Here is a 22,089-nt window from a genome sequence, read left to right as displayed (position 1 = left end):
CTCTTCAGTGAAATCACATAGCTGGTAAGTGGTAGAACTAAAACTCAAATCAATGGTTTCCAGGTCCAGTTCCCTTTTTCTTTTCATTGTTCTATTAAGTTTCCTAGTAAAAAGGGGTGACTCTCTTATACTTGACCATATATAAAGAATTCTATTTAATCAGATTCTAAAATAAGGATATTTCAATTAATAAGAAAATCTTTTCCTTTCTAGGATTTAACATTAATTTTCAGTAAATGTAGGGACAGAAAGCTTATATATTTAATATAATTTGTACTATTAACACAGATATCTTTAATTGCTCATGTAAAGCATAGCTTAGCACTGAACCCTAGGATGCTTTTCACATTATGGTCTATTCAAAACATTCATTTTATTAATGCACTTAAATCATATTATCCCTTTATCATTTTACCCAAGTAAGAAAATATATATATGGGAAGAAAAATATAACTGAAGAGAAAAGAAACACCATTGAAGTCTTCAGATTTGGGGTATACTTGAGAAAGAGAAAACAAGGACCTGAAAGACAAAATAATTGAAAATGAAACCGGCAGTTGAAGCTGAAACAAAAAAATAAATTTAAAAAAAGGACAAATTAGCAGGTAGAATGGTGTGCTGTTTTGTCATCAACTATTGTGATTCACAGAGCTCCCCTGATCTTTGTCTCAGGAAAACAGCTATTTCAGGTAGTCAGTTGACTGTTCAGGATATAAACAAAGTACTGAGAGAAGCAAGAATTGAAGCTTAACCATTTTAAGGTCACTAATGTGAGACACTCCCATTTCCCTCCCCTTCCCCTAATCATCCCTTCCTCAGAGCCCACAATAATCTGAACGGAAATGGTAATTAAGTTAAACAAAGAAACTTGTACACACACATTGTACATAAATATTTGTGTTTGTGGCAAGAGTGGAAAGGTGGTAAAGTTTTGAGAGCCCCTTGAGTCTCCTAGGGTTTTTAATATATTTTTGGACATATGTTGGACAACTCTACTAAGACTTCTGACCAATATGACCGTGGATGAAGGTGGTTTTCCTCTTGGCAACTCCTTTATCAGATCAAAGTCTAAAACAAGGTTAAATGGGTGATGGGTATTAAGGAGGGCACTTGTTATAAGCACTAGGTGTTGTATGTAAGTGATGAATCCTTAAATTCTACACCTGAAACTAATATTACACTGTATGTTAACTAACTGGAATTTAAATAAAAACTTGAAAAAGAAAAAAAATAAAACCAGGTCAAGCATGGGAAGAGGGTAGAGTGAGCAAGGGAGGTCTGGTAAGTTACATGACAAAGTTTCAGGAGGATGAAAGGAGAAATGTTCTTTAACATTCTTCAGAAGACCACACAAATAATCATTCTCATTAAGATATTTTCAAATGGTTTGATTTTTCACAAAATTTTCCAGCTGTTCCATAGTCTCTTAAAAGAATATGCTTGACTAGCATAAGATGATAGATATCATTTACTTGAAAAGAACTCTATGCTATAAAATATTTTTATAAAAACTATAAAAAGAAATGATTCTATTTGAGCTAAGTCAAATATGAGTCCATATTTTCAAAAATACATACAGTTGTACATTAGGAAAATGTGCTGTTATGTACTGAAAATTGCACCTGTAAAGATTTAGAACTTCAGTGATATTGTACCATTCTAAATTTCTACATTTTTTGGAAATATAGCACAAGATATTCACAATGAAAAATGGCTAAAATGTGTTATTTCTCAGTGGTAACATATGGCCAAATATTTTTATTTTTGAAAAGTATCAAAAACTACATTTACAGTCATATAACTAGAGCATTACAAATAGACATTTGAACTGTATTATCATTCATGCCTCATACCTAAAGTTAAAAATTTTAAGCAATATTAAATTAGCTAATTCTGGATCTGTCTAAAGAAGTTAAAGGGTTTTTGCATTTTTTCTCAGATTTTCTTTTCTGTGTCAAAGACACAATAGCTTATAATTAGTTGTGTCATTTCAGCCCTTTATGGTAGAATCTAGAAATGCTTGTATTTCTACCATGAGGATTAGTGGTGAAATAAAAGCATTGAAAGATAAACCTCTTCTCCCTCTATTTTTAATAACTTTTTTATAATCTGTCTGTACTTGCTCTTATTTCCTGGGGATCTAGAGCTATGTGACATTGTTTAAAGCAGCTCTCCTGAGTCTACTTTATTTCCTATTCCTTTGCAATGATTCTTTTCTTCATTATGTAATGGCTCTCATGTGCTTCTGTTTTACTGCAGCGTTTAAAAATTGTTCACAAAATATACTCTTTTTTAAGAACATTAATAGGTGCAACAAATTGTAGATTCCTTTGTGAAATGAGTTTGTAAAATATGAAGTAAGAAAGATTGAACAGGTTTTCTGACTCCAGATACTTCAGAGTTATATAATATACTAATGAGGAATAGGACTTCCAAGAGAAAGATACAACACGTCAGTATGTGAATCATTCATTGAAATTTTCTTTGTAGTTAAAAGCAGAAATAAGAAGCCTACTCTTGGGATTTGTAGGCCAGCTATTTTGTTGTTGTTACTCCTTACAACTAACAGAATCAAATACACTTTACTCTGATTTTTTTTCAGTTTTGCTACATTTCAATAGTAGGTATTTTAAGGGATTATTTTTTAGGTCTCATCTGCAACATCAAACAAAAAGTAGTGAGTACTCCACAGGGTGCTGAGTGTTGCCAAGCGCCTTCGAAAATTTTCATGATTTGGAGAAAATGTGGTTCTGATTATGCTTTGCAGATAAACTGTATGTGTAAACAAAGTAGGTACTATTATTTAAAAAACCTTAAGTTATTAATTGAACATGAGATTAAGATTATTTAATTCTACTGAGAAATATATAGCATTCTATATCAATTCTACAAATACAAAGAAAGTTTACAAGACTTGTTTCCTCAAGACAATCTAGTGAAGATAGGAATTGTAAGTAGTCTCACTGTAGGTTAAGCAAATAGCTCCTGGATCCAAAATTTAAATTTCATGATACATAATCTTCAGTAAGATTTTTAAGAGGTTAGTAAACTGGATGACCCTAGAATTTTATAAATTTATCATTGTTAATAATGTGAAATTGCAACCTAACTATCCACATCTGGTGTATTATTTATTTTAAAAAACAGTTTACTTCGTGAAAAGTTTACACAGAGAATTTTTTTGAAGTTTTTATTTAAATTCTAGTAAGTCAACACAGTGTATTATTAGTTTTAGGTGTACAATTTAATGATTCAACACTTATATACAACACCTGGTACTCATCACAAGGGAACCACAGAGTAGCTGTTTTAAATTATGTATTGCAGTAGTGATCATCTATTTTGTTTTCAAAGTAGAGGAATAGAAAGTAAAATGGCAAAACATGATTTTTCATATGTAAGTTTACATTCCCTGACCAATTTCTATCTGTCAATTGCATAAAGTTGTTACAGGCTGCAACGCTCCCTTTCTAGATCTCAGCCTGGGACTCTACCCCTAGGTGGAGCTCTGGTTTCTTGCTGAGCCAGGAATTACTTAGCACTTATGATTTTCTGGGGACACCACAATAGAAAGAAAAATCACCAGAATGAATGAATAACTGAGGAGAAGATAGTCTAAGGAACTCTAGCTATTAGCATTTTCATATGGTTACATCACTGTTATACTCAGCTGATTATTATAAATACATTTCTAATACATTTCTCTTGTGGTTTTATATAAGACATTTTACAGGGAAACTGATGGAAGAATATCTTATCTGTAATTTTATACTCCAGCATACTCTATTTGAAAATATATCCTAAAAACATGAAAACAGCATTCTAAAAAAACTAAATATGATATAAATAAAGACTGAATAAACAAACATAAATCTAAAATTGAATCTAATATTGAATATAGGGTTGTTTGTATGATTTCTATTAATATTAAAATGATCTATAGGGGCACCTGGGTGGCTCAGCTCAGTCTAAGTATCCAACTTTTGATTTTGGCTCAGGCCATGATCTTAGGGTCATGAGATCAAGCCCCACGATGGGCTCTGTGGAGAGTGGCGAGTCTGCTGGAGAATTTCTCTATCCCTCTGCCCCTCCCCCCTCAAATAAATAAATGAATCTTTAAAAAAATTATCTGTAATTATTTTCTAGAAATGGTACTAGAATAATATAATATATAATAATATATAATTAAATAATATTTAATAGATAAATACTATTAATAAAATAAATACATAAATAATATAAATAAAAATATAATATATTAGAATAATATATAATATAATATATCTATAATTTCATATTAAATATATAGTTTTATTATGTTAGATATAGCTAATATATGTATTAGATAGGCATACATGGATATATATTCTACATATATAAGTTTAAAAGTAAATTAAGGATAGATTAAAATAAAAGGTTTTCATGCTGTTATTTGACTATTATTAAAAGAAAATCAGTGTATTAGGATCTTGATACTATAAGTGTAGTCAGAAGATTAGCATCAGCATCACCTAGAAGACTTGGAGAAATGCAGACTGCCCACCTCAGACCTACTGAATCAGTATCTGCAACTGAACAATCCCCAAGTAACATGCAAATTAAACATTTTCTCAGCTTTTTTAAAGCGTTACCAGCAATAAAATTTACCAAAGTCCAATCTCTCAGTTCTTTTTTATATAAGTTTGTGCCTTTTTGATCAATGTAATAATTGCTTGTCTGTCTAAAAATTACTTGTGCTACTGCACTACTTACATTATTTCTAGTTCTTTTGTATTGATACAGTCCAATTTACTACTAGCTGTGTGTAATTAGGCCACATTTTTCTAGTATATTCTTCCAGAATACAGTTCACTGATAATAAACTTAGTCAGTCTTGCTTATTGAGTATTCCCAGTGCAGTAACCAGGAACAACTAGGAATCTAGGCTGGGAGAGAGGCAGACCTGAGGATAAGAGAACATAATAATAAACAATCAGAAAAAAAGAGATTCACGAAAGGATTTAGGATGTTGATCTTGGAGAGAGTCCTTGAACTGATAAATGTAAATGCACATCCATTTTATTTGATGCCTACAACCTCATCAGTAGGTGAATGAGAGCTCCTAAAAGAGTTAAGGTGGTTCACAAAAAATATATAACACAAAGGAGTTAACAGAGATTTCAGAGGAGAAGGTAATTTCTAGCAAATAAGAGAAGTGATGAATCTCATTTATTTGTTCATTCATATTCTATCATTGCACAACTACTTTTAAATCTATAGTTACTAAAGATTCTAAGATGACAGATGTACAGCCCTGCTACCAAAGGTGTTATTGTCTTAAAAGAGGATACATCTTCTTAAGATAAATTTGATTTAAAAATTTAAAAATGGATGTTTTGAGAGTGGAGAGACAGGAAGTTATGACATTTTAGAAGAAAAGAAAAAATGTATTATATAAGAAGAAAAGAAAAAATGCACTTTAGATGGTCGCATGTATTGTGGCCCAAGTTCTGAATAGTTTGGTCAGATATGGATAAGTCATGGGTCTATCCTTCCAGGAAGCTTAAAATAAAACACTGGCTGTTCCTTTGTTCAATCAAATATTACTGGTAAATTATAATCAAAATGTGAACCTTCTTCTCATCACAGAATGAAGCAGAGTCTATAGTACAAGTTCATTTGCTCACAGCTATGCAACTTCAAGTAAAGTTAATATTTGACTATCTATGATGTGTTATTGATCATTTGAAATTCAGTCCAAACTTCATGTGAGGATACAAAAAAATCACAGCCTTCCACATTGTTTGAAGGTGACAGGGTTACAATTTTGATTTTAGAGAGAAGATTTACTGATACACCAAATAAGCAACTCTAGCAATATTCCACTTTAATTTTTTCCATATTCAAACTATGCATTGTTGTGATGCTCAGATAACCTACAATCCAAAATTTTAGATGGTGGCTCAGAGCAGGGTAAAAGGAAGTTAGGGATAGTCAATGTCTATTTTGGAATTTCAAAATTCCTACAAAGCAGCTAAGTCTTCCTTTGAAGTCCTGCCTGTAAGCTTTCCAAAATTAATATTTTTGAGTTTAACTCTCAATGTATTTCATAAATACAGAATTGGTATATTTTTATGGAATGGCTTGTATATTTAAACCACAATCAACATCTTATTATAGAACTAAATTATTCTTTTCATTAAGTTTAGCTTATATGTTAAAACAAAGTCATTACATATATGAATAATGAAATTACAGAATGATTTCCAAATAACATTTGTACTACAGATATATACAACTCCTTAAGGGCTTATTTTGTAGCCTCTTAATATATTTAAATTATCTTGGGATAAGGCATTATTCATATGCCATATGTCTCAATAAAAGATGACATATCAAACATATACTTGTATCTCTCTAAAGAAAATTTATAGAAAGGAAATGATTATTTAAAATTGCTTTATCATGTCAGAGTTCACCTAGAGACCAGCAAGAGATATAGGCATTTGTTATAGAGAAATAGTTTATATAGTTGTGGAGGTTGGTTAAGAAGTCTTTGTTAAGCTGTTGTCTCAGCATCAGATAAGGAAGTTTGAAATACACAGGAGAGGCAATAAGGAAAGAAAGATTACTGAGTAGGCTGGAAGCCACAGGCGGTAGCTGGCACTCCGTAAGGATGGACTAAGATCTGTGCCCCTTACTTTGCCTTTAACCATAGTGACAAGGCTCTTCTGAAGAAATCACTGTCCAGGGTCCTTTACCATAAAACTAAACACATACCGGGCCCAGTAGTTAGAGAAACTGAAAGAGGATCTAGGTAAGGTAGAGTAATTGCAGGCCCGCTGCCACTTCCTGTCAACAAAGTGAATTAGCAAATACACAAGATGTGTGCACACAGGTGTGAGCAGATGGATGGGCACTCTATAAAATAAAATAAAATGAAATAGCTACTGTTCCCTCTGTCCTCCAAATCTAGCCAAGATGTCTCTGTGTGCAACATACAAGAAATAGACTGGGAAATGTAGTTCATCTTAGGCTGTATATTCCAAAGCCATTACAGTGATTTTGACATTTAACAAATTTATATAGCCTATTGCAAAGTAATAGTTTTTTTCAAAAAGTGATCTCTTCTACTGATTAATGTTCAACCTGTGCTTCATGTGGTTTAGCCAAGCCTAATTATGATTCTGTTAATATTCTTATCACTGATTCTATGTTCTATTACATGGGAGGAGGACCAAAAAAAAAGGGAACTATAAGAAAGAATTATGTTCATATCTCATGAAAATTATTTTTCTGAGACTGCAATTTGGAAAGAATTCCTGGTTTCAATAGTAAAAGTAACATTAATATATGTATGATTAACACAAAGATAAACTCAAAATGGATGAAAGACCTCAATGTGAGCCAGGAATCCATCAAAATCCTAGAGAAGAACATAGGCAGTAACCTCTTTGACATCGGCCACAGCAATTTCTTTCAAGATACATCTCTAAAGGCAAGTGAAACAAAAGGGAAAATGAACTTTTGGGACTTCATCAAGATAAAAGGCTTCTCCACAGCAAAGGAAACAGTCAACAAAACAAAGAGAAAACCCACAGAATGGGAGAAGATATTTGAAAACGACACTACAGATAAAGGGCTAGTATCCAAGATCTATAAAGAACTTCTCAAACTCAACACCCAAAAAACAAATAATCAAGTCAAAAAATGGGCAGACGACATGAACAGACACTTCTCCAAAGAAGACATACAAATGGCTAATAGACACATGAAAAAATGTTCATCATCATTAGCCATTAGGGAAATTCAAATCAAAACCACTTTGAGATACCACCTTACACCAGTTAGAATGGCAAAAATGGACAAGGCAAGAAACAACAAATGTTGGAGAGGTTGTGGAGAAAGGAGAACCCTCTTACACTGTTGGTGGGAATGCAAGTTGGTACAACCACCTTGGAAAACAGTGTGGAGGAGCCTCAGAAAATTAAAAATAGAGCTACCCTATGACCCAGTAATTGCACTACTGGGTATTTAGCTCAAAGACACAGATGTAGTGAAAAGAAGGGCCATATGCACCCCAATGTTCATAGCAGCAATGTCCGCAATAGCCAAACTGTGGAAAGAACCGAGATGCTCTTCAAAAGATGAATGGATAAAAAAGATGTGGTCCATATATACAATGGAATATGACTCAGGCATCAGAAAAGATGAATACCCAACTTTTATATCAACATGGATGGGACTGGAGGAGATTATGCTAAGTGAAATAAGTCAAGCAGAGAAAGTCAATTATCATATGGTTTCACTTATCTGTGGAACATAAGGAATAGCATGGAGGACATTAGGAGAAGGAAGGGGAAAATGAAGGGGGGAAATCAGAGGGGGAGATGAACCATGAGAGACTATGGACTCTGAGAAACAAACTGAGGGTTCTAGAGGGGAGGGGGAGGGGGATGGGTTAGCCCGGTGATGGGTATTAAGGAGGGCACGTACTGCATGGAGCACTGGATGTTACACAAAAACAATGGATCATGGATCACCATATCAAAAACTAATGCTGTATTGTATGGTGACTAACATAACATAATAAGATAAAATTAAAAAATTTTTAAAAATTATGTACGATTAATTTAATTACCTGTTTATAACTCATGATTCAGAAATAATCATTTCTTTCCCTTTATTCAAAATATTTTAAAATTAAATTTGTTATTTAGAGATAATTGTCGAGTCACTTGTAGTCTTAAATACTAACAGATCCCATATATGGTTGACCCAGTTTCCCCAAAATTCTCATCTTCCAAAGCTATTGTAAAATATCACAATCAGAATATTAACATCAATACTCTCCACATATAGAACATTTATATCATCTAAGGGTCCCTCAAGTTACCTCTTTCTAGTTACATTCACTTCCCTCTCACCCTCACCCCCTTGTCAACCATTGGAAACCACTAATCTGTTCCCTTTTTCTATAATTTTGCTATATCAATAAAGTTATATAACGTTATATAAATGGAAGTTAGGGTATGTAACTTTGGGTGCTTAGATTTTGTCACTCAGAGTAAGTCTTTGGAGATTCATCCAGGTTATTTTGTGTATCATTAACTATAGTGACAAGGCTGTTCTGAAGAAATCACTGTCCGGGTCCTCGAAATTGGTGAATAGTGTTCAGTGCTACAAATGCACAACAGTTTAACCCATCAAAAGACATCTGCATTGTTTCCAGTTTTGGCTATTTAAAATAAAGCTGCTATGAACAATCCTCTATAGTTTTTTTTTTTTTATGTGTGATTGATTTCTCTTCAATGAATGTCCAGAACTACAATTCCTAGGTTTTGAAAATTGGAGGTTTCATTTTTTTGTATGTTTGTTTAAAAAAAATGCTAAGCTGTTTTCCAGAATGGTTGCACCATCTTACATTCCCACTTCCACTGGCACCATATCCAGGTTTTCTGAGTCCTTGCCAACATTTGGTGGGTTTTTTTGTTATGTTTTGTTTTGTTTTTTAATTTTAGCTATTTTGATGGGATCTCTTTGTTTTTAATCTATATTTCTCCAATGGTCATACATACACTTAGAACCATGACAGAGTTATAACTCTTACTTCAACCTTCTAATGCAATTTGGAGAAGTCAGACTATCAGAGAAATCTATTGTTTACCTATATTTTTGCTTATCATGTTACTTCTTCCTTCATGATGGTCCCAGTTTCCTTCATTCAGTGTTTCCTTTGTTTAGGGAACTTCCTATAGACCTTATATTGGTATAGGTATGCACCTCATAAATTATCTTAGTTTTCCTGATTTTTGAAGTGTCTTGATTTTCCCTTTATTCCTGAAGGACATTTTTGTTGGGCACAGGATTCTGGCCTGGCAGTTCTTTTCTTGCAGCACTTGAAAAATATTTGCAACTTTTTTATGGTCTTCAAGATTTCTAATGAGAAATCTGCTTTCATTCTGTTTTTCCCTATATATAAGCTGTCTTTTTTCTCTACTTTCAATATTTTTTCTTTCTATTTAATTTCCAGAATTTTAATTACGTGTCTGAGCATGGATTCCTTTGATTTTATCCAAAGATTTCCTAAATTTTCACTATAGATTTATGTCTCTTGCCAAATTTGGGAAGTTTCTGTAATTTTTTTTCTTCAAGTATATTTATAGTCCTGCCCTCTTTCTCTTCCCCTACTGGAACTCTATTAGATCTTCTGTTACAGTCCAATAAGTTTCTGTAACTTTGTTCATTTTCCTTCCAGTTTAATTTTTCTCTGTTTTCAGAGAGTATAATTTCTATTGTTTTATCTTCCAATTCAATGATTCTTTCATCTGTCTCCTATATTCTTCTGTTAAACCTATTCACTGATATTTTAATTTTTAAATTTTATTTATTTTTAAAGACTTATTGATATCAGAGAGAGACAGACAGAGAGAGACAGAGAGAGAGAGAGAGAGAGAGAGAGAGCATGCATGGGTAGGTGAGGGGCAGAGAGAGGGAGAGAGAAAATCGCCAAGCAGATTCCCCATAAGCATGGAGCCTGATCTGGGGATCACGACCTGAGCCAAAATCCAGAGGTGGCTACTTAACCAACTGAGCCACTCAGGTGCCCATTAATTTTTAAATTTTTTTGTTTACAGTTCTAAAATTTCCAGTTGGTTACTTTTTTTTTCTTTTTTTAAAGATTTTATTTATGTATTTGAGAGAGAGTGAGTGAGAGAGAGAGAGCATGAGCAGGGGAGGGGCAGAGGGAGAAGCAGACTCCCCACTGAGCAGGTAACCCAATGTGGGGTTTGATCCCAGGACCCTGGGATCATGACCTGAGCTGAAGGCAGATGCTTAGCTGACTGAGCCATCCAGGCATCCCCAGTTGGTTACTCTTTATATCTTCTATTTCTTTGCTGAGATTATTTATTTCTTTGATGAGGCTTTATTTTCTTTTTCTTTTTTTCCATTTGTTTCAGGCATTTTCAAAATTGCTCATTGAAAATTTTAAAAATCATAGCTGTTTTAAATTTGTCAGATAAATAGTGCATCATCTCAGTGTTGGTGTCTATTGATTGTCTTTTTTCTCCCCATAGAGTTTGAGATATGCCAGGTTCTTATTACGAAAAATAACTTGTTATGGACTTTCCTCTTACAAGAATCTGGATATAATATCTCTCCGGACATCTTCTTATGTTGTGAGAATCTGGATCTTATGTAAACCTTTGCTTAAGCTGAGTCTATCTGACAGTTTGGAGTGATTCACTGATGCCATGTGGGGACCCAACAGGTTTCCTTACATGGTCTCTACTCACACTATGTGGGAGAGGGGCCTTGTTAACCAGGCAGTTGGGATGAAAGTTTCAGAATTCTTTTTGACCTCTGCATTACCCCAAAGGAGATGTTGGGGTACATCATCACAGTCTCTCAAGTTGTCTAAAAGTTTTCTGTCTTGCTAGGCTGCCCCCTTTCCAGTCCTACTCAAGAAAGCAACTTTGTTTAGGATATTTTGTTTTGCACTACTTGTTGGTTTTTTGGTGTTTCCAGCTTCTTCAGCTCCAAGTACGAGATATACAAGGCAAACATAAAATCGAGAGAACTCACCATCATGTCATTTCTGGGTCTTAAGATCCCCATTCAGTCTGCCTCTTCTCCCCATTTTTTTAGATACCATTTAGGTTTGTTTTAGATATAATGCCCAGGGTATTTAGGTATGCTTTGTGGAAGAAATAGGAAAAAATATGTCTACTCTATTTTCTGATACCTCAATATGCTTTTAGACTATGACAATCAAATTCAAATTTTCCTTTTAAAATATAGTTGGACAAGAAATGATTCAAAAGTTATATGTATGTAGTGTGGTGTTAATACCTAATAGTAATTTGCCTTCTTCCCTTAGTTTCATCTTTGACCTTTATTCTTCAGACTCTATTTACCAGATTCCCTTGCCAAGTGGTTTATGGTTTATGACTACATTCAGCCACTGGGAACCTTGATAAGAGATCAGAGAAAGAAAAACCAGACTGATATTCCCTCTCAACTACTGTTATTTGTATCAATGGCTTCTTCTCACCCATGGTTTCCAGTGACTGCTATAACAAACCTCCTTGTGTGACCCAAGTTTCCTTACCAGATAACCTCCTACACTATATTTCTAACCTCCTGTCTGCCCAGCCATCTGGGTACTTGGGATAATATAGTCCCCCTGTGTCCCTCCAGCCTAAGCGTAGTATTGATTTCTTGCTATTGCTCATCTCTGGATTGTTTCAACGTTTTTTTGGGTGTGACTTATCTTCTCCAACACCTATGTAATCAATTTGCTATATTAAATACTCTCTGATTAAAGTACCTATAGTGGGGGGCACCTGGGTGGCTCAGTCGTTAAGCGTCTGCCTTCAGCTCAGGTCATGATCCCAGGGTCCTGGGATCGAGTCCCACATCGGGCTCCCTCCTTGGAGGGAAGCCTGCTCTCCCTCTCCCACTCCCACTGCTTGTGTTCCTGCTCTCGCTATCTCTGTCTCTGTCAAATAAATAAATAAAATCTTTAAAAAAATAAATAAATAAAATGAAATACCTATAGAGGTTTGTGGTTTTGTTTTGTTTTATTTTGACTGGAAGCTGACTTATGCAACCCTTTAAGTGTTTTCCATACTCCTGCTATTAACTTATTGAGGACAAATAATGATTAAGAGCATTCTTTAATTAATTGTCTTATTTGCTGTCCTTCCTAAAGTAATATGATGCTACTGAGCCAATGAAGGCAATGAATTTGTTTTTGTGTCTATTTTCTGTTGACATTCTATATATTTTTTCTATTTGAAGCATTTGAGCAAAAAAGGAGGCTTTTTCCACTAGCTAGCTCATGAAATTTGCAAAGCCTTCAAAATGATAGCCAAATAACAGCCACTCTTGTCATAAGCAAACATTTATTTAAAAGTTGATCATAGCCTTCTGTTTTTAAATTATTTGTTTATTCTTATATTTATCTCCATTTTATATGTTCTTTTAATAAGTTTGAATTATTTTTCATTAAGTAAATATCATAATTTAAATAAAAGAGCAATCAAGCAATAGATATGTAATTTCTTGAAAATATATGCACCTTTACAAGGGTAGGAACCAAACTATCTGTATTTATGTACTTATGTCTCCAATGCCATTGGTAGTAATGTGAAACCATCTTTACATGCCCAGCTGTAACTGTGCATAATTAATATGACTTCACATATTAAACTGCCAAAAAATAAAAAACCTCAAGCAAAGCTATGACCAAAGATGATTCTTAGCAGAGAAAGAAAACAAAGTGAATAAAAGCAGATATTAACTCAATTAACATGCATTTGTGCTCCATACTGCAACACATGTATTATAAAATACTGAATTAGATTTTCATTTAATAGAATAACACTAAGAATATTCAGAGAAGACTCAGTATCTCCTGAGTTACATAATGTTACTAATTGTAACATTTTATTAAAAAGGATTTCTCATAAAATAAGAGAATTGTATATACCACAAAGTGTAACAAAAACAGCTATAAATATTATTTTCATACAAGTTTATTCTTTAAAAAGAATGTGCTAGCTAAACGAGAAAAATAGGCATCCAAGAATACTATATCCAGCTAGGCTGTCATTGAAAATAGAAGGAGAGATAAAAAGCTTCCAGAACAAACAAAAACTAAAGGAATTTGCAAACACGAAACCAGCCCTCCAAGAAATATTGAAAGGGGTCCTCTAAGCAAAGAGAGAGCCTAAAAGCAGCATAGACCAGAAAGGAACACAGACAACATACAGTAACAGTCACCTTACAGGCAATACAATGTCACTAAATTCATACCTTTCAATAGTTACCCTGAATGTAAATGGGCTCAATGCCCCAATCAAAAGACACAGGCTATCAGATTGGATTAAAAAACAAGACCCATCCATATGCTGTCTGAAAGAGACTCATTTTAGAACCAAAGACACCCCCAGATTGAAAGTGAGGGGGTGGAAAACCATTTACCATGCTAATGGACACCAAAAGAAAGCTGGGGTGGCCATCCTTATATCAGACAAACTAGATTTTAAACCAAAGACTGTAATAAGAGATGAGGAAGGACACTATATCCTACTTAAAGGGTCTATCCAACAAGAAGATCTAACAATTGTAAATATCTATGCCCCAATCATGGGAGCAGCCAATTATATAAGGCAATTAATAACAAAAGCAAAGAAACACATTGACAACAATACAATAATAGTGGGGGACTTTAACACCCCCCTGACTGAAATGGACAGATCATCTAAGCAAAAGATCAACAAGGAAATAAAGACTTTAAATGACACTCTGGACCAAATGGACTTCACAGATATATTCAGAACATTCCATCCCAAAGCAACGGAATACACATTCTTCTCTAGTGCCCATGGAACATTCTCCAGAATTGATCACATCCTAGGTCACAAATCAGGTCTCAATCGGTACCAAAAGATTGGGATCATTCCCTGCATATTTTCAGACCACAATGCTTTGAAACTAGAACTCAATCACAAGAGGAAAGTCGGAAAGAACTCAAATACATGGAGGCTAAAGAGCATCCTACTAAAGAATGAATGGGTCAACGAGGAAATTAAAGAAGAATTAAAAAAATTCATGGAAACCAATGAAAATGAAAACACAACTGTTCAAAATCTTTGGGATACAGCAAAGGCAGTCCTGAGAGGAAACTATATAGCAATACAAGCCTTTCTCAAGAAACAAGAAAGGTCTCAAATACACAATCTAACCCTACACCTAAAGGAGCTGGAGAAAGAACAGCAAATAAAGCCTAAACCCAGCAGGAGAAGAGAAATCATAAAGATCAGAGCAGAAATCAATGAACTAGAAACCAAAAGAACAGTAGAACAGATCAACGAAACTAGGAGCTGGTTCTTTGAAAGAATTAACAAGATTGATAAACCCCTGGCCAGACTTATCAAAAAGAAAAGAGAAATGACCCAAATCAACAAAATCATGAAAGAAAGAGGAGAGATCACAACCAACACCAAAGAAATACAAACAATTATAAGAACATATTATGAGCAACTCTATGCCAGCAAATTAGATAACCTGGAAGAAATGGGTGCATTCCTAGAGATGTATCAACTACCAAAACTGAACCAGGAAGAAATAGAAAACCTGAACAGACCTATAACTACTAAGAAAATTGAAGCAGTCATCAAAAATCTCCCAAGAAACAAAAGCCCAGGGCCAGATGGCTTCCCAGGGGAATTCTATCAGACATTTAAAGAAGAATTAATACCTAGTCTCCTGAAACTGTTCCAAAAAATAGAAATGGAAGGAAAACTTCCAAATTCATTTTATGAGGCCACCATTACCTTGATCCCAAAACCAGACAAAGCCCCCATCAAAAAGGAGAATAACAGACCAATATCCTTGATGAACATGGATGCAAAAATTCTCACCAAAATACTAGCCAATAGGATCCAACAGTACATTAAAAGGATTATTCACCACGACCAAGTGGGATTTATCCCTGGGCTGCAAGGCTGGTTCAACATCCGCAAATCAATCAACATGATACAATACATTAACAAAAGAAAGAACAAGAATCATATGATCCTCTCAATAGATGCAGAAAAAGCATTTGACAAAGTACAGCATCCTTTCTTGATCGAAACTCTTCAGAGTATAGGGATAGAGGGTACATACCTCAATATCATAAAAGCCATCTACGAAAAACCTACAGCGAATATCATTCTCAATGGGGAAAAGCTGAGAGCTTTTCCCCTAAGGTCAGGAACGCGGCAGGGATGTCCACTCTCACCACTGTTATTCAACATAGTATTAGAAGTCCTAGCCACAGCAATCAGACAACAAAAAGAAATCAAAGGCATCCAAATCGGCAAAGAGGAAGTCAAACTCTCACTCTTTGCAGATGATATGATACTTTATGTGGAAAACCCAAAAGACTCCACCCCAAAACTGCTAGAACTCATACAGGAATTCAGTCAAGTAGCAGGCTATAAAATCAATGCACAGAAATCAGTGGCATTCCTATACACCAACAACAAGACAGAAGAGAGACAAATCAAGGAGTCGATCCCATTCACAATTGCACCCAAAACTATATGATACCTAGGAATAAATTTAACCAAAGAGGCAAAGGAGCTGTACTCAGAAAACTATAAAATACTCAGGAAAGAAATTGAAGAAGACACAAAGAAATGGAAAAACGTTCCATGCTCATGGATTGGAAGAACCAACATTGTGAAGATGTCCATGCTACCTAGAGCAATCTACACATTCAATGCAATCCCCATCAAAATACCAACCACCTTTTTCAAAGAAATGGAACAAATAATCCTAAAATTTGTATGGAACCAGAAGAGACCCCGAATAGCCAGAGGAATATTGAAAAAGAAAAGCAAAGCTGGCGGCATCACAATTCCGGACTTCCAGCTCTATTACAAAGCTGTCATCATCAAGACAGTATGGTACTGGCACAAAAACGGACACATAGATCAATGGAACAGAATGGAGAGCCCAGAAATGGACCCTCAACTCTATGGTCAACTTATCTTTGACAAAGCAGGAAAGAATGTCCAGTGGAAAAAAGACAGTCTCTTCAACAAATGGTGTTGGGAAAATTGGACAGCCACATGCAGAAGAATGAAACTGGACCATTTCCTTACACCACACACAAAAATAGACTCCAAATGGTTGAAAGACCTAAACGTGAGACAGGAGTCCATCCAAATCCTAAAGGAGAACACAGGTAGCAACCTCTTCGACCTCAGCCACAGCAACTTCTTCCTAGAGACATCACCAAAGGCACAGGAAGCCAGGGCAAAAATGAACTATTGGGATTTCATCAAGATAAAAAGCTTTTGCACAGCAAAAGAAACAGTCAACAAAACCAAAAGACAACCGACAGAATGGGAGAAAATATTTGCAAATGACATATCAGATAAAGGGCTAGTATCCAAAATCTATAAAGAACTTATCAAACTCAACACCCAAAGAACAAATAATCCAATCAAGAAATGGGCAGAAGACATGAACAGACATTTTTCCAAAGAAGACATCCAAATGGCCAACAGGCACATGAAAAAGTGCTCAATATCGCTCGGCATCAGGGAAATCCAAATCAAAACCTCAATGAGATACCACCTCACACCCGTCAGAATGGCTAAAATTAACAAGTCAGGGAACGACAGATATTGGCGGGGATGTGGAGAAAGGGGAACCCTCCTACACTGTTGGTGGGAATGCAAGCTGGTGCAACCCCTCTGGAAAACAGTATGGAGGTTCCTCAAACAGTTGAAATTAGAGCTACCATTCGATCCAGCAATTGCACTACTGGGTATTTACCCCAAAGATACAAATGTAGGGACCCGAAGGGGTACGTGCATCCCAATGTTTATAGCAGCAATGTCCACAATAGCCAAATTGTGGAAAGAGCCAAGATGTCCATCGACAGATGACTGGATAAAGAAGATGTGGTATATATACACAATGGAATATTATGCAGCCATCAAAAGGAATGAGATCTTGCCATTTGCAACAACGTGGATGGATCTGGAGGGTGTTATGCTGAGTGAAATAAGTCAATCAGAGAAAGACATGTATCATATGACCTCACTGATATGAGGAATTCTTAATCTCAGGAACAAACTGAGGGTTGCTGGAGTGGTCAGGGGTGGGAAGGATGGGGTGGCTGGGTGATGGACATTGGGGAAGATATGTGCTACGGTGAGCGCTGTGAATTGTGTAAGACTGTTGAATCACAGATCTGTACTTCTGAAACAAATAACGCAACATATTTTAAGAAAAAAGAAAAAGAAGAAGATAGCAGGAGAGGAAGAATGAAGGGGGGTAAGTCAGAGGGGGAGACGAACCAGGAGAGATGATGGACTCTGAAAAACAAACTGAGGTTTCTGGAGGGGAGGAGGGTGGGGGGATGGGTTAGCCTGGTGATGGGTATTGAGGAGGGCACATTCTGCATGGAACACTGGGTGTTATGAACAAACAATGAATCATGGAACACTACACCAAAACAAATTATGTAATATACGTAATTAACATAACAATAAAAAATTAAAAAAAAAAGAAGATCAAACAAAAATATCTAAATTCTGAAAGAGGGGAAGAGGGCATTTCCCTTCCTTCCTAAGAGAGGGGTTAAATCTCCTAGAAGCTCCTCAAAAAAAAAAATAAATAAAATAAATAAAAAAATAAAAAATAAAAAGAATGTGCTAGAACAAAAGAAACTAATATTTTCATATATCAAAAACTTATGGTATCTATACAGTTTTCTCATAATGCATTTACTCCTGTAGAGATTTCTTTATTCATTCTTCTGTTTATTTTCTCTCTTTACCCCTCCCTTCCTCTTTTTTTCCTTCTTGACCAAGGATAGGAATAAAATATGTCAGATAAACCTTACTCTTTTTTGTTTTGCTCAGAAAAAAAAATTCTGAAAAATGTGAGTTAAAAGTTTCTGAATTTTTATGATTTTTATTAAGCCCTATCTGTTAATAAGTTTGATCATCTCAGAAAGTTATTCCTTTGATAATTAGTGGCCTGTGTGTTTCTTCACATCGATGGTTTCCCACTATAAAGCATCTTATTCCCTTTTTATTCTTGACTTGTTCTTCATTTTCCCACAAACCTCAAGATGAAAACATGTTCACCAAAACCCATGTGCCGCCAAACTCTCTAGAAATGTATGTAGGTTACAATTCTGAAGCCAGTACTTTGGGGAAGCTACCTTAACTACCTCAGAAGATAAATTTTGATAAAGCTTTTTTCTTACTCTAAAGCAATTTCTTTTTTTTTTTAAGATCTTCATTTATTTATTTGACAGAGAGAGAGAGCACAAGCAGGGGAAGCAGCAGAGGGAGAGGGAGAAGCAGACTTCCTGCTGAGCAGGGAGACTGATGTTTGGTTCGATCCTGGGATCCTGGGAACATGACTTGAGCCAAAGGCAGACCCTTGACCAACTGAGCCACTCAGGTGCCCCAACTAAAGCAATTTCTATTTAACTTTGTACAAAGATCATCTAGGAAAAATAGCATATGTCACTTCTCCCTCTCTCAGGGAAATTATATGAAAATGATGAAGAAACACAGTATAAATATAATCACAGAAAGTGAATGATAAAATCTTTAAGAAACTAATAGTTGACAAAATAGATATCTGTACCCAAACCATCCAAGACAGCCTACATTGTCTAACATCTGCTGTGTTAAGAAATATTGCAAGTTGTTCCTAAACCCCTTTTCAAATGGGCTATTTCCAACAATTTCTTGAATTTATTTTATTTTATGTTTTTTACATTAACCAATTTAAGCTGAAGATCTGCATAACGTAAAAGATGAATTGTTATAAGTGACTAAATGATGTGAGGATGTAGTGATATATCACCTCTTGTTGTAGACTCCTCAAAGTGAACATGCCAAGCTTTCATGGGTAAACATTACACTATCATCACTGTGACACAGAGTGACTGCTACTTTACCAAAATAAGATAATTGAAACTTTAATCAGTTGCTGAGTTACAAGAGACCACATAACTATTTTTAAACTTATTTGTCAAATTGAAACAGTTTGTTCATACACCACACACACACACACACACACACACACACACACACACACACACACACACACATGCTTGTATTATACATACCCACTAACTGAGCCCCAAGATCCACTGCCTTTTTTTTTTCATTACAGATAATGTCCACATTCCCTTCCATCTGAATCTCCATAGTATAATATTAGTTAAAAATTTAGGTGTTTATTTTTTTATTGTGATTCTTCATTCATCTTTCAAAGCATAATAATGTTACATGATATTTTAAGTATAAACACCCATCAAGAGATAAAATCTAGAATTTTGATTACTAAATTTTAACTGTTGAAAATATACAAAAAATGTGGAAAGTTGAGATTAACCTCAAAGGTTTTGAGATTCATGACATTATATTATCTGTGTGGAACCATGAATGAAAAAAACAGGCATATAAATAGAATTAAAAGAACTAAAAATCTTCAAACTTTATAAATCTTAAACTGTGGACTAAATTATAAGTCAAATGCTAAGTGTGTACAACTTTCATAAATTGTTAAAATCTCAATACTTAGGGGCGCCTCGGTGGCTCAGTCATTAAGCATCTGCCTTCAGCTCAGGTCATGATCCCAGGGTCCTGGGATCGAGTCCTGCATCGGGCTCCCTGCTCTGCGGGGAACCTCCTTCTCCCTCTCCCACTCCCCCTGCTTGTGTTCCTGCTCTCGCTGTCTCTCTCTCTGTCAAATAAATAAATTAAATCTTAAAAAAAAAAACCCTCAATACTTAGAAGTATTTATTGGGGGAATAAGTACACTTAACATTAGCTATGGATTGAAACTATACATTTTCCTTTATCCTATGCTTTTCTAGTTATAAATATGGTGGATCATAAAAGAACCTAATGTTTTTAAAAATTACATTGTTCAAATCACCATAAAATAATCATTTAGTGTAATTTAGGAAAATATATTCATATGTTCTCTCAGTGGCATCAAATGTATTTTTAAGTTACCTTATTTTCACTTAATTGGTCTTTCAAAAAATACAAATGTTTAAAAGAATAAGTAAATCTTTTTGTAAAGTGTATTTGTAGTAAAATCAATTCAAAGAAATTTAATTCATGCAGATTTTCTTTCAAACTCTTCAAAGAAAATGAAGGAAAATGTAAATTATACACATAAAAGGAAATATTGGATAAAAATGGTTAAATTTGTTAAATTTAAGACAAAATCTTGAGATTTTTCAAATTAAACAGTATATGTAACCAAAAAAATTTACTATTTAAACCAATTTACTTTCATTTACTCAGAATAGTACCTCTGTCTTGATTAGCTTCTGTCTTACTAAAATGAAAGCATTTTCCTAAAACTAGCTTAATTTCCATAAATTCAATGCATATTCATTTCAATTATTACATCTAAGTTGAATATGGCTTACTTTCTAACAACAAAAGCCATTTATTTGTTCACACATATATATAATTGTATTTACTTACCTAAGTACATTTTCCTGCTTACTGTGCTTAGTTTATTTATTACCTGTCATAATGATGTCTTGGTACTCATGAAAATCATACATCTGTTTTACTTTTTTTATTGTTTTTCAATGCATCCATTTATGGAGCACCAGGACACTGAATAAAATATCTAACAAAAAGTAGTTTTTATGGAAATAAAAATACTGATCAAAGGATTCCATAATTTCAATTCTTGTATCACAACAATGACTGCTCCCCTTCTGTCTGTCACAACTTATTTACTGCTGTTATTTGACACAGGTCTTTTACATATATTCTACTATTTTATCCTTCCAATAATATAGTGTAAGAAACATTATAAACATTGCAGTTTGAGGAAACTGAGGCTCAGCAAGCTCAAATGGAAAGTATGCAGTAAATCAAGGATATCATTCCATGCTTGGCTGACTCTACACACACACACACACACACACACACACACACATTATTTCTGTGATATATACAATATATATCTTTCAAGATTCAGTCAAGAAACAGAAACTACCTTAGGTGTTTCAATAAGAAAGCATTTAGTAACAGTAATTGAGTCATAACAATATCACTGGACCTGCTGAAGGAGAAGTAAGGGGCATTTGGTTTTAATAACAGTGTGGTAGTAAACCAGCAGGAAGAATCTGCTAGTGTTATTATGACTGCAGCCACAACTCCCAGACACTCACGGAGCTGGTGACTCAACTCTGGAACATGGAAACTGACCACTGTCCAACTCCTATATCCAACCTGTGGGCTAGCTGACATGGGGATATTTTTGGTCTCACATTTCTTTCAACTTCCAACTCTAAAAGAATAAATCCAATTGGTAGAACCTATATAAACAATCAGAACCCTAGACACAAAGGGCTCTGGGAAATGTAGTTGTTAATTTTATACACCTAATGACATCTAGGAGAACACAGAAGTGGATGGCAATGTTGGATTGGAATGGTCCTTACTGAGCACAATATGTTATGTATTTTCTTCTATGACTTTCATAGTCCTAGAGAACAGCAAACACAAGTGTAGCATAAATTCTGGTACGCTATTAGATCTT

The 22,089-nt window shown here is 34.7% G+C and overlaps 1 long non-coding RNA gene across 1 annotated transcript in view; it reads right to left on the bottom strand.

Annotated features, from left to right (window-relative positions):
* Positions 1-467: 467 nt before the first annotated feature.
* LOC114202726 (uncharacterized) overlaps positions 468-22,089 on the bottom strand; it is a 75,121-nt gene continuing 53,499 nt past the window's right edge. Inside the window, exon 4 of the long non-coding RNA XR_003607848.2 lies at positions 468-522. This is a non-coding gene — a long non-coding RNA (uncharacterized LOC114202726). The remainder of the gene's footprint in view (positions 523-22,089) is intronic.

The sequence above is a fragment of the Eumetopias jubatus genome, unplaced genomic scaffold, assembly GCF_037043125.1.
Source record: "Eumetopias jubatus isolate StellerSeaLion01/CBP00866 unplaced genomic scaffold, mEumJub1_p1.0 scaffold_5, whole genome shotgun sequence".
NCBI classification, from domain to species: domain Eukaryota; kingdom Metazoa; phylum Chordata; class Mammalia; order Carnivora; family Otariidae; genus Eumetopias; species Eumetopias jubatus.
Note: the sequence above shows the minus strand (reverse complement) of the source record. Positions and strands in the feature narration are given on the sequence as shown.